Raw genomic sequence first — 14,807 nt, 5'->3', positions numbered from 1 at the left:
CCATCCGTACTTATGCATGTCGCTATTGTAAGAATTTTGTCACCTCAGTGAACGGGGTGATTATACAGGGTGATTCAAAAAGAATACCATAACTTTAGGAATTTAAAACTCTGCAACGACAAAAGGCAGAGCTAAGCACTATCTGTCGGCAAATTAAGGGAGCTATAAAGTTTCATTTAGTTGTACATTTGTTCGCTTGAGGCGCTGTTGACTAGGCGTCAGCGTGAGTTGATGCTAAGATGGCGACCGTTCAACAGAAAGCTTTTTGTGTTATTGAGTACGGCAGAAGTGAATCGACGACAGTTGTTCAGCGTATATGGGGCACTGAGAATCCGCGGGAAACAACTCAGTATGAACGTGACTCGCCTAAGGTGAATGTTTTCTGTGCCATTTCAGCCAATAAAGTTTTTGGTCCCTTTTTCTTCGAAGGTGCTACTGTAACTGGACTACAGTATCTGGAGATGTTAGAGAATTGGCTCTTCCCTCAGCTCGAACAAGAAGCACAACAATTCATATTCCAGCAGGATGGAGCGCCACCACATTGGCACTTATGTGTCCGTAACTACCTGAACGTCAACTACCCGAGGCGATGGATCGGCCGCTAGGCAGCCCGTGACAGAGCACTTCATCACTGGCCTCCAAGAAGCCCTGATCTTACCCCCTGCGATTTTTCTTATGGGGGTTTGTTAAGGATATGGTGTTTCGACCACCTCTCCCAGCCACCATTGATGATTTGAAACGAGAAATAACAGCAGCTATCCAAACTGTTACGCCTGATATGCTACAGAGAGTGTGGAACGAGTTGGAGTATCGGGTTGATATTGCTCGTGTGTCTGGAGGGGGCCATATTGAACATCTCTGAACTTGTTTTTGAGTGAAAAAGAAAACCTTTTTAAATACTCTTTGTAATGATGTATAACAGAAGGTTATATTATGTTTCTTTCATTAAATACACATTTTTAAAGTTGTGGTATTCTTTTTGAATCACCCTGTATTTAAAGTTTCAGTTACAAAATGCTGTAAAAAAACGAACCGCTGGTGAGAATAACGTCAGTTTTGAACGGAATACTATCGAAGAGAGGGGAAACGTTATGAAACCAAAAAAAAATTAACGAAAATTTTATCACTACATGTCACAGTAAGCGGCAGAATTTGCAAAATGGAAAATGCTGTTCCTCAGCTTGCGTTTGAGACGGTCGGCGTAACTTTTCAAGACAGGATCGCGCGCTTCTGACAAAGCTCTGATCGGTACTAGCTGTGCAGAAGTTCAGGCCAGTCAAGGGTATGAAAAAAGGGTTTGGTCCGATGTCTGCCTAGGGCCATGCCTGCCAAGGATCTGAAGAAAATGATTACGAAATTCGAAAATGCAGGATCTTTTGAAGTACAGTGTGGCAGAGGGAGCGACACAATTGTCCCGACCTCAGTAAAAGCTGTGCCCACAGCACTGCAAAGGGGGTGGAGCAGTGGCGGGCAAACACGAAATGCACCCAGCGAGGTGGCGCAGTGGTTAGCGCACTGGACTCGCATTCGGGAGGACAATGGTTGCGTCCAGCGAACCTGATTTAGGTTTCCCGTGATTTCCCTAAATCGCTTCAGGCAAATGCCGGGATGGTTCGTTTGAAAGGGCACGGCCGACTTCCTTCCCCATCCTTCCCTAACCCGAGGGGATCGATGACCTCGCTTTTTGGTCCACTCCCCCAAATCAACCAACCATGCAGTGCACGGGGAACTATCTGAGCCGGCCGCGGTGGCCGAGCAGTTCTAGGCGCTTCAGTCCGGAACCGCGCGACTGCTGCTGTCGCAGGTTCGAATCCTGCCTCGGGCATGGATGTGTGTGATGTCCTTAGGTTAGTTAGGTTTAAGTAGTTCTAAGTTCTAGGGGACTGATGACCTCAGATGTTAAGTCCCATAGTGCTCAGAGACATTTGAACCATTTTTTTGAACTGTCTGAACTTTGGACGTATCTGCGAGCATGGTGAATAAAATTCTGAAACAGCGTGGATGTGTGGGTAGCACAGACAGCGAAGCAGAAGCTGCAGATGTATTTTGGAAATTCTAGATTTATCAGCCATCATTTTCCTACAGCCTGGCCGTCCAGATCACGTGATCTTAACCCGTGTGATTCCGGCAGTGGGGTTATCTGGAAGATGCCGTGTTCAATGCTCCGATCACAAACATAGGTGAAACGAAGACACGCACTGCGCAGCGCATTCTGAAAGTGTCTCCTGTGACACTCCTGTCTGTGATGGAACACGCTATTTCTCGATTTCAGCTTGTGGCAGAAAAAGGCGGACAGCGTACTGAATATGTCTTGCATCAGGCTCATGACATTTAAAAACCGATGTCATTGTTGCTTTTTATGCGGTTTTTAGCCTCAAGAGAGTTAAAAACCGATTTCATTGATACTTTTATGCGGATTTTGGCCTTTGGATGGTTAAAAACCGAGTTTTCCCATCCAATGAGGTTTTTACCTTGCTATTATGGATGGGCTTACCTAACTAACAGTGCTACAACTACTGAATGCTAGACTTGTGTGGTCATGCATATTGCGCAGTACATTTGGTTTAATGTGCAACTCGCACTTTAGCCGTCCTATTACTGTGCATTTGTCATTTGCAACCGAACACATTTACGTTATGACGCTCAGAGCGCCATCTAGTGGGTTAATATATATATATATATATATATATATATATATATATATATATATATATATATATATATATATTTGCTTTGCGTAACGTTTCCCTCAAATTTGACGTCATTCTGAACAGCGGTTCTTTTTTTTACAACATTTTTGGAACAGGAGCTTTAATTAAGATCATCCTGTATATCACATTTTCAAAGTCCATTACGTAATATTTTTTTTAAGAATTAATGCAAGTACGCAACGCTGTGGTCACATGGCTGAGCTCCGCCTGTCTATGAATTATGACTCGCCGCAAAATGGCACGTGTAACCTGTTTATTGTTCTATTGGTAATGTATTCTCAAACTTCTGAAAACGGACAAAGGCCGAACTGGCCGGTAATGTGGTGTATTTATATAATGCAATAAGAACTTATTGCATGATAACATTGACAGGGGTTTGAAAAAGTTTTTAATATTTACACGATTGTTTTGGTCTCTGCTAATTTTCATAGTTAAAATAAGTAAGCTGAACAAATTTTATCCCGCTGTATTATTCCGTGTGTTTCAGTGGATCATCTGAGTCCTGACATTTTACTGTCAGCTTGGACCACCAATTCTCACGTGAAGTTTTCGTAGAGCGTAATTAGTAGTCGGACGAAATAAGTGGATATTTATCAGGAAACGTAGCTGTAAAGTGCTAGACTACGACTCTAAAGTTCTCCGATTCCCAGTAGGTCTTAGGATTTTTATGTCACTTATCACTTCTTCCGCCTCAGCCAATGTTTGTTTATGTGGAAAATGTGGCGTGTCCTACGTTTCGGAGTCCACATTCTGTTGTAGCAGTCAGTTAGATGGTCGGAGGACGGCAAGGGGACTACACCACCTTCCATTAGCCATATGTTCAAAGTACCCTTCTGTTTCTTTACACCTTTAACCTTCTTTATGGAATTCCAGGCGGATGAAATCATGACAAGATACGAGGAGTTACAGAGATAGGCTCTTGGCAGCCAACTACTGCATTAGGACAAGAAGCAGAGTCGTCCAACTTTCAAATTGTTGCCTAAGGCTATGTCTCCATATATGCAATAGTTTGTGACCACGGTAATACAGTGTGGACAGCCTACACAATACATGGATAAAACTTCATCTTTGAATGTTTTTAGCTTCTCGAAGTTTGGGGTGAGACTACTGGTCATCAACCGCATTGCTCCAATCAGATGAACATCACTAAGACTATTCCTAAGCTTTCAGTGCGATAATTTCATTGTTGAAAAAAGCACTTTCACACAAATTTGTGGTCCCTAAACTCTGTGGATTTGAGCAGCAACTCGAAACAACTGCGTGAACTGTTCTCGGGGGAACTTTTTGTGAAACATTATAACAGTTTCTGCAATGCGAAACCGCTCGCTGAGCACAAGACTACGCTGCAAGTCGATGAGCTCCAGTTGAATTTCAGGAGGTCACTTTCAACGTCCACTGGAAAAGAAGTTGCGAAAGATACTGAAATCAAGTTCGAATGGATCACTACCAAAACTTTCTAAGAATGTGTGTAGTACCTTAATATATTCATCAAAATGTTTTTAAGGTCAGTTAGAAATAGAAGATCTAATATTCAGTGGGGCTCTTCAACCCTTTTGCTGCCATTCATTTTATGCTATGTCTTTACACAAGTTAAAGAAATGATCTGCACCACCAACTCGATTCAACCAGTGTACTTCACAAAAGAACACCACATGCCGTAATAACATTTTAGCTCCGTCAGGAAATATTTGAAGCCGATGTCCCAAACCGTGCGATGTTTATTGGCTTGGTTCAAATGGCTCTGAGCACTATGGGACTTAACTTCTAAGGTAATCAGTGCCCTAGAACTTAGAACTACGTAAACCTAACTAACCTAAGGACATCACAAACATCCATGCCCGAGGCAGGATTCGAACCTGCGACCGTAGCGATCGCGCGGTTTCAGACTGTAGCGCCTAGAACCGGCGATGTTTATTAACGGTTTTCACAACAACCTCCATGACGCCAATTATTTTGGCACATTTTGTTAGCACATTAACGCAATGTATGCTGCAATGCTATTTCCTCCTAGACACCAACTTCTCTGGCCTTTTTCCTAACCAAAACAACGCACTGCAGAAGAGACGAAGCGGGCTGGTTTGTGTTTCGATAACAAAGTAACCGTTTTTCCACTGTGGGCTGAAGCGTAGGGATTATCGGTTTTCTTTTTGAGGATCTTAACTCCTCCCCATCCAGTCATCTCTCACTAATTTTGTGCTGGGTCCGCCTCGTTAGCTGCGGGGTCAGCACAGTAGATTGCTAACCGAAGTGGAGTATGATCGATTCCCGGCCGGGTCGAGGACTGTAGTCCTTACATTCGTATCGCCACACCTAACACAAAAGTCGTCTCAAACACATTGTCATATCGTCTTTGCACTGTTGAGATGGCTGTACGGGCGCGAACAGAAAGCCAATTAATTGAAATTAAAAATAAAAAATGTCCTCCCACGAACTCTAAATAGACTTTGACACCGACAACACTAATAACGGGAAGTAAACAGCCCCGCCTTGTCCTCTTGCTGCGTATGCCGAACGTACGGTGTTAACAGAGGGGAGGAGGGGGGACTGCCGACCTGACAGCGCCCGCTGGCAAGCCCACCCCTGAGATGGATTTTCTGTCTCCCAGGTCGAATTTTTTGAACATTTCCTTACAACAATTGACAGGAGCCAGTTTATGAGCGTGAGTCAAATTGTGCGAGATCCAAAGCGATCTTTTTCACAACTAAACGTGATGCAACATCGAATGTTGTACACTCTTAGGTACAAAAAAAAAAAAATGGTTCAAATGGCTCTGAGCACTATGGGACTTAACTTCTGAGGTCATCAGTACCCTAGAACTTAGAACTACTTAAACCTAACTAACCTAAGGACATCACACACATCCATGCCCGAGGCAGGATTCGAACCTGCGACCGTAACGGTAGCGCGGTTCCAGACTGGAGCGCCTAGAACCGCTCGGCCACACCGGCCGGTCTTACGTTCAAATCTCCATTTCACGCTTAAGTTGAAACTTCATTATTTAAATGAGTGTGTCTGTATTTAAATTGCTGAATGTCTGAGACCCACAATATCCTAGAGCGACGCAGTCTGACTGCTCAAAAAAAGGATAACTTGACTTCAAATAATTAATTCAAAAGAATGGCCCTGACTAAAAAGAAATCCTAGCAATAACCTATACGTTTCATTAAGCACTTACCTCAGAAAGATCTTCATTACGCGAACTACTGCAATACATCGAGCGTCAATACTGCCAGCTAAATAAAAGATTCTAAATACTAAAGGCACTAACTACTAATAGGCATGTCGTTAGCAAAGGAAAGATTTTGTTGCAAATCAAATAATGTATTTTTTACCTTAATAGTGTGACATCCAGCTCAAACACGAATATAAATCGTCATTGACATCCAGTACAAAGATATATAATCATGAATAACATTCCATCACCAAGTCGAACATGTACAGATCGTTAGCCTACGCTAACACTTCAGATCTCTACCCTCCATCAATGCTGACTTCTCACATCTAACATCCATCACTGCCGGCTGTTCACCTCCAACTGCCCAACAGTACTTCCATCACTGCTGGCGACTAACTTCCAACTGCCCAACACTACTGGTGATTAACTTCCAACAACGAGTCCCGCCAGCCACAGAGTTTCTTACAAAAAAAAAAGCGCAGTCATAGATCCAATGCAAAGCGCTACACAGCGCTGCTAACACACAAGCAGCCCACTTACAAAATAGCATAGAGATCTTATTCAACCTTCGATACACACAGCATCGATGTTTCTATAACAGCTACAGAGTTTGGTATGTGTGTGTGGTGGTCTTCAGTCTTGAGACTGGTTTGATGCAGCTCTCCATGCTACTCTATCCTGTGCAAGCTTTTTCATCTCCCAGTACCTACTGCAACCTACATCCTTCTGAATCTGCTTACTGTATTCATCTCTTGGTCTCCCTCTACGATTTTTACCCTCCACGCTGCCCTCCAATACTAAATTGGTGATCCCTTGATGCCTCAGAACATGTCCTACCAACCGATCCCTTCTTCTGGTCAAGTTGTGCCACAAACTCCTCCCTAATTCTATTCAATAACTCCTCATTAGTTATGTGATCTACCCATCTAATCTTCAGCATTCTTCTGTAGCACCACATTTCGAAAGCTTCTATTCTCTTCTTGTCCAAACTATTTATCGTCCATGTTTCACTTCCATACATGGCTACACTCCATACGAATACTTTCAGAAATGACTTCCTGACACTTAAATCAATACTGGATGTTAACAAATTTCTCTTCTTCAGAAACGCTTTCCTTGCCATTGCCAGCCTACATTTTATATCCTCTCTACTTCGACCATCATCAGTTATTTTGCTCCCCAAATAGCAAAACTCCTTTACTACTTTAAGTGCCTCATTTCCTAATCTAATTCCCTCAGCATCACCCGACTTAATTAGACTACATTCCATTATCCTTGTTTTGCTTTTGTTGATGTTCATCTTATATCCTCCTTTCAAGACACTGTCCATTCCATTCAACTGCTCTTCCAAGTCCTTTGCTGTCTCTGACAGAATTACAATGTCATCGGCGAACCTCAAAGTTTTTATTTCTTCTCCATGAATTTTAATACCTACTCCGAATTTTTCTTTTGTTTCCTTTACTGCTTGCTCAATATACAGATTGAACAACATCGGGGAGAGGCTACAACCCTGTCTTACTCCCTTCCCAACCACTGCTTCCCTTTCATGTCCCTCGACTCTTATAACTGCCATCTGGTTTCTGTACAAATTGTAAATAGCCTTTCGCTCCCTGTATTTTACCCCTGCCACCTTTAGAATTTGAAAGAGAGTATTCCAGTCAACATTGTCAAAAGCTTTCTCTAAGTCTACAAATGCTAGAAACGTAGGTTTGCCTTTCCTTAATCTTTCTTCTAAGATAAGTCGTAAGGTCAGTATTGCCTCACGTGTTCCAGTATTTCTACGGAATCCAAACTGATCTTCCCCGAGGTTGGCTTCTACTAGTTTTTCCATTCGTCTGTAAAGAATTCGTGTTAGTATTTTGCAGCTGTGACTTATTAAGCTGATAGTTCGGTAATTTTCACATCTGTCAACACCTGCTTCCTTTGGGATTGGAATTATTATATTCTTCTTGAAGTCTGAGGGTATTTCGCCTGTTTCATACATCTTGCTCACCAGATGGTAGAGTTTTGTCAGGACTGGCTCTCCCACGGCCGTCAGTAGTTCCAATGGAATATTGTCTACTCCGGGGGCCTTGTTTCGACTCAGGTCTTTCAGTGCTCTGTCAAACTCTTCACGCAGTATCGTATCTCCCATTTCATCTTCATCTACATCCTCTTCCATTTCCATAATATTGTCCTCAAGTACATCGCCCTTGTATAGACCCTCTATATACTCCTTCCACCTTTCTGCTTTCCCTTCTTTGCTTAGAACTGGATTTCCATCTGAGCTCTTGATATTCATACAAGTCGTTCTCTTATCTCCAAAGGTCTCTTTAATTTTCCTGTAGGCGGTATCTATCTTACCCTTAGTGAGATAGGCCTCTACATCCTTACATTTGTCCTCTAGCCATCCCTGCTTAGCCATTTTGCACTTCCTGTCGATCTCATTTTTGAGACGTTTGTATTCCTTTTTGCCTGTTTCACATACTGCATTTTTATATTTTCTCCTTTCATCAATTAAATTCAATATTTCTTCTGTTACCCAAGGATTTCTACTAGCCCTCGTCTTTTTACCTACTTGATCCTCTGCTGCCTTCACTACTTCATCCCTCAAAGCTACCCATTCTTCTTCTACTGTATTTATTTCCCCCATTCCTGTCAATTGCTCCCTTATGCTCTCCCTGAATCTCTGTACAACCTCTGGTTCTTTTAGTTTATCCAGGTCCCATCTCCTTAAATTCCCACCTTTTTGCAGTTTCTTCAGTTTTAATCTACAGGTCATAACCAATAGATTGTGGTCAGAGTCCACATCGGCCCCTGGAAATGTCTTACAATTTAAAACCTGGTTCCTAAATCTCTGTCTTACCATTATATAATCTATCTGATACCTTTTAGTATCTCCAGGGTTCTTCCATGTATACAACCTTCTTTCATGATTCTTAAACCAAGTGTTAGTTATGATTATGTTGTGCTCTGTGCAAAATTCTACCAGGCGGCTTCCTCTTTCATTTCTGTCCCCCAATCCATATTCACCTACTATGTTTCCTTCTCTCCCCTTTCCTTTGGTATACCTTCACGAAATTCAACACGGACGGATGTATGACGACGAAACTGTGAATACTAAATGTACACAGTTTGCTCTGAAGCTGGCTGATTGCCATAAGTACAACTAATCGATGGAGGCCTTGTTGTCGAGTTAGGACTTTATAAAAATCGTGAAAAAATCATTCAACGAGAACCTTTCAAGTAGCATTTTCATTTTATAACCACACTGTTTCTGTTAAACAGTCACTGAATACAAATTTCTAGACCACTTTTTTGGTTGCGAGTGTTAAGACAATGACAGTGTCAGTTCTCAATAGCGCCATGTAGTGGTCCTTTGTGAAAACATAAAGGAGAGTTCGCAGTAAGAGCAAAAATGAAATATTCGACATGCCGTTACAGAGTTCAAAAAGAGCTAACAAACTGGAATGGACAGAGTTAGATTGCTGAGATTTTGTGTTAAGAGAGTACCAAGAACAATGTATGTTATATCATGCAATGTGTTTCACTGCGTAAGATGTACTGCATTCGCGATTGTGGTCCTTGACATGGGGCCTATGTTTGTGATTAAGAAGAGGACCTTAAGATCTCGAAAATTCAGTTTGGGATAAGACTTCGCAGGTTAGTAGTAAAATCTGTAAAGCGCACAAGTCAGAAAGATCCGAGGAAAAACGCTGTGAAGATTTACGCGCAGCATAAGTATCGGTCAGTTTAGACACTACGGCAGGACAGCCAAGTGGTTGCGTCTGTAGCCGACCCCCTTGCCCAGTGGGTGATCCAGTTTCAATCCTATGTTTGGGTAAATCTTTGTTTTATTTCTTTTAATTATTTTAAATAAAATTGATGACCTAAAATATTATCTGTTAAATCATACAGAATTCTTATTTATTTATGAAGTGACTATTACAGCTAATTAAGGTAAAATATGAATTACAAATAATATTTTCCTTTTAAAATGTTGAATAACTTCAAATGCATTTTAATGAAGGCAAATCAATGCATTAATTATCACTGTAAGAAAATTTTGGGTAGGTTCTTATTTAAACAAAGAATTTTTAAAATATCTTTTTTATTTGTCAATTTCGTAGTTGGCAGTGCTGGGAACTCACATCTTCTTTTCAGCTGGGAACTCTCATCTTATTTATTGGGCTTCCTTTCACGCTGCCGCTGACACTGTACGCTGTTTCTTCGGGTTATGGTGAGAGCGTTGCTTGCTTGGGACCGTCAAGGAACTAACTGACGAAAGGTCTTTACCTGCTACAGTACGATATGTACAGTTGTACCCACCCGTATTCATCTAGAAACTCGAATTAACGTCCAGGTGCATTCTTGACTTTTGCAGAGATTGGAATGGACAAGCTACTCGTCCGCATTAACTTTCATTTTTCTACATTTAAGCTTGCTGCCATTCACCACACCAAGTAGGAATTTTGTCTAAGTCATCTTATATCCTTCTACAGTCACGCCACAGAATCGTCGGCAAACAGTCGCAGAGTGATGACCACCCTCTCCGCCGGATCATATATATATATATATATATAACAGCGGTTCTCTCACACTTCCCTGGGGCACTTTTGAAAACACCCTTGTCTCTGATGAACACTCGCCGTCGAGGACAACGTACTGTGTTCAGTTACTTCTTAAGAAGCCACTTACATATCTGGAACCTATTTCGTATGCTCGTACCTTCGTTAAGTCTGGAATGGAGCATCGTCTCAAATGCTTTTCGAAAACGTAGAAATATTGAATCTACCTGTTGCCCTTCATCCATAGTTCGCAGGATGTCATGTGAGAAAAACACAAGCTGAACTTCGCTCGAGCGATCCTTTCTAAAATTGCGCTTGTTCGTGGACAGAAGCTTTTTCGTCTCAAGGAAATTTATCATGAATACGTGAGTTACGTTTCTGTTATTTTTGAGAACATGTCGTAATGTACTTTCAAATGGTATGAATGGGGACATTCTTATGTATCTTTTCTCGTGAACTGTCATGCTTATTCCTTAGTTTCAATCCTGTCCTTCATTATTTCTCTTCCATAAATATTTCTGAATCTTACGAGGTTCATGCTCAAATTATATGTGCTTTTTAACACGGTTTTATTACCTCGCTTTTTTGTCGTTTGTGTGTTCGGTACAATTCTTGCAATTGACTTCAAACTAGCTTCCCGATGAAATAGAGACTTGAAACTTTCAACATAGCTCAGAACTTGACGACGATGCAATATTGCTCCACTTTCGTGTCTAGTATGTGGTGGAGGGTATTTTGTTTTTCTGTCTCTTTGTTCGGTACAAATTTTACAACTGATTCTAAACTAACTTCCCCATGACCAACAGATTTGGAATTTTCACCATAGCTCAGAACTGGACAACAATGCAATACAGATTCCCTTTCTTGTCTGGTGTGTGGCGAAGGGTACTTTCTGTACCATCTCTGTTTCTCAATGTCATTTTCCAGTCGACAATGTTTCACGGTAATAACGATTGCTGGTAAGCACCTGTATGAACTCGAATGTCTCTAATTCTTAAATTCACAGTTTTTTCGCGAGATATACGTAGGAGGAGGCAATATATGTCGACTCAGGTGAAGACAGACTGAAATAAACCTGTAATTTACCACATTTCCCTGCTGTAATATTATCGAAGAAGAAGAAATAGATTTAAAAACAAACAAGCCAATAAAGTAGAAAATATTAATTTAAATAAAAATCATTTTAATAACATGTCAAAATATTGTAAAATAATTTGCCTTAGACGCACACAAACTCCAAATTTCGCACATACATTCACGAAATTTTGTACTTGTGAATTTTTTAGTAGCTATGACAGTAATTGTAAAATTTAAAACGAAAGTGGTGGGGTGATGCAATAGATAATTGTAAGGACTGTAGAGAGAATCAATTGCCAAGAAAACTCACATAACAGTTCTTATCATTTGCAGTGCTATAAAACTGTTAGTGACTTAGGTGAACTATTGATGCATTAATTAGCTGTTGCATGTGCACCGCTCTTTTAGTTTTAAATTTTTCAAGTGTTGTCATAGTTATTAAAAATTCACAGGCACAGATTTTCCGAACTATGTGTATGGGGTTAGGGGTCTGTATGGGTATAGGAAAAGTTATTTTGTACTTCTTTGTCCGTTGTAAAAACGTGTTACATTAGAATGTTTTTTATTTAAATAAAAGTCACATTTTGCTGCGGTTCATGAATAATGCAAGCTTACTGAAAAGTAATCTGTCTTCCATAGAACTGATATAACGAGAAGCTGCTTTCAACAAATACGATATCGTTCTCCTATGCACGCGATTTACAGCAAATTCAAGATAGGTTTGAGCTGCTGACAACTTAGAGACACGTGCTAAATTCTGAAGACTTCAGTGTTTGGTTACTTCGTGATTTATGCTTTGCATCATCAGATGTTAGGCAATATAAGGCGCATTTTACATTTTCATAGCACGCATTTTCTCTATAAGAGAAGAGGCAACCCCACTTATAGGTTGACCAACCGCACTTACAGTTTGCGCTCCAATACGTGAATATATTTCTTATAATTTTCCACTACTTCACTACATTTTAGAGGTCCTTTCATAAATTTCGTTGTGCTGTTAGTCTGCTTACTACATAATATCTCACCAGCAGAAGTCAGATCACATTATTGTCTATTCATACGTAAAAGTTTTGCGAAACAGACCACTGGAAAGATCTACAGTAAAATATCTAGGAGTAACTATCCAGAGCGACCTTAAGTGGAATGACCACATAAAACAAATAGTGGGAAAAGCAGATGCCAGACTCAGGATCATAGCAAGAATCTTAAGGAAATGTCACTCATCCACGAAGGAAGTAGCTTATAAGGCGCTTGTTCGTTCGATTCTTGAGCATTGTTCATCTATGTGGGATCCCTACCAGGTAGGACTGATACAAGAGATAGAGAAGCTCCAACGAATAGCGGCGCGTTTCGTCAAGGGATCGTTTAGCCGGTGCGAGAGCGTTACGGAGATGCTCAACTAACTTCATTGGCAGTCGTTAAAAGAGAAACGTTGTGCATCACGGAGAGATTTACTATTGATAGTTCGAGAGAACACTTTCCGGGAAGAGTCGGACAACATATGAGTTCCCCCCCCCCCCCCCCCCCTTCTCCATACGTCTCGCATAATGACCGCGAGGAGAAAATGCGAAAGAAATTAGAGCCAATACTGAGTCTTACCAACGTTCTCCCCATGCGCTATTCGGGAGTGGAACAGTGTTGGAGGAATCAGTTAGTCCTACCCTCCGTCACACGTCGTTAGATGGCTTAAGGAATATGATGTAGCTGTAGATGTATATTTTCAGGACATTAATACTGGAATCATTAATGTCGTTCAGTCAGGTTGAAGTCAAAAAAAGGTAGAGAGGTGGTTTTCAAGGATTGCTAAACAGCATACTGATACTGCATAAGTAAACAGTTTTATGATTACCTTTACATCACGTGATCGTGATCCCGCCAGAGATTTTTATATGTCCATCGTTTTGAGGAGGTCTTTCGAACGACGGCCTTTTACTATTGTGAGAAAATGAAACGCCTACAACCGCCCTCATGATTTTATTTATTTTGTTGCAACCAGTTTCGGCGCTTCGATGCGCGATCTTCAGGCTACAGTTGATACGGAGGGGGTTGACACGATCCCTATATATATCTCATCAGTCGATAGTTAGAGTGCTGACACCAACGATTTCAGAGAGTCTGTGTGACCAGTTATGCTGTCCACTGATGAGATATATATATAATATGGATGGTGTCAACCCCTTCCTCATCAACTACAGCTTGAAGATAGCGCATTGAAGCGCCGAAACTGTTTGCAACAAAATAAATAAAATCACAAGGATGGCTGTAGGCTTTTCATTTTCCCACAAGAGATTTTTATCGTTTATCAGTACTGAAATGAAGCATGAGCTTTTTCTTTTTTAACTCAATGCCCCCCCTTCCCCCATGCACCATGGACCTTGCCTTTGATAGGGAGGCTTGCGTGCCTCAGCGATACAGATAGCCGTACCGTAGGTGCAACCACAATGGCGGGGTATCCGTTGAGAGGCCAGACAAACGTGTGGTTCCTGAAGAGGGGCAGCAGCCTTTTCAGTAGTTTCAGGGGCAACAGTCTGGATGATTGACTGATCTGTCCTTGTAACACTAACCAAACGGCCTTGCTGTGCTGGTACTGCGAACGGGTGAGAGCAAGGGGAAACTACAGCCGTAATTTTTCCTGAGGGCATGCAGCTTCACTGTATGGTTAGATAGAGTAGCATGGAGAGCTGCATCAAACCAGTCTCAGGACTGAAGACCACAACAGCAACAACAACTCAGTGACGAGAACAGCTCAGCAACACAACCGGTGTAGATAAGCCACAGTTAGTAGTTTCAAGTGTGGAGAGTCGTTTCTAGCCCCAGTCAATAAAACGTAAAAATGACGTATAGTAAATGGAAGAAGGAATGCATGGGTACATACCTGTGACGAAGTACTATTTCGCAATCTCCAGTTTATAACAATGCGAAACGCTAGGCCTCACTGCACGCGCACCATGAAGTAGAAGGAAAAGAATATGTCGAATTCACTTTTGCGCACGTTTCATTGAAGAAGCGGCAGCGTCTCGGGTGATTCACCTGCACTAGAGCAGAGCTCGCGAACTGCGCCTTACTGGCGCTTCGTCAGCTGTTCGAGAGACCCGCGTGTCACCTAATCGCCTGCCCCCTGCGCCTATCTGGGAGGGTCGTCGCTCTCTGCTCCCTGATCTGCATACTGCACTGCGCGTGTAACTGCTTCTGCGCTCTAGCTGACTCCTTTCTTCTAATAGGGATCCTCGGAAAACATAACTCATAAAAATAGGTGGACATGGAAGCACAACGTCAATAACGATACTGTTTGACTAT

At 41.6% G+C, this 14,807-nt stretch overlaps 1 protein-coding gene across 1 annotated transcript in view; it reads right to left on the bottom strand.

The window, feature by feature from the left end:
* LOC126416252 (ankyrin repeat and IBR domain-containing protein 1-like) overlaps nt 1-14,545 on the bottom strand; it is a 567,140-nt gene extending 552,595 nt beyond the window's left edge. Inside the window, exon 1 of the mRNA XM_050083876.1 lies at nt 14,386-14,545. The gene's annotated coding sequence lies outside the window, so the exon portion shown is untranslated. The remainder of the gene's footprint in view (nt 1-14,385) is intronic.
* Between the last annotated feature and the right edge of the window lie 262 nt (nt 14,546-14,807).

This window comes from Schistocerca serialis, chromosome 8 (assembly GCF_023864345.2).
Source record: "Schistocerca serialis cubense isolate TAMUIC-IGC-003099 chromosome 8, iqSchSeri2.2, whole genome shotgun sequence".
Lineage (NCBI taxonomy): Eukaryota > Metazoa > Arthropoda > Insecta > Orthoptera > Acrididae > Schistocerca > Schistocerca serialis.
This window is presented reverse-complemented; position numbering and strand designations above follow the sequence as displayed.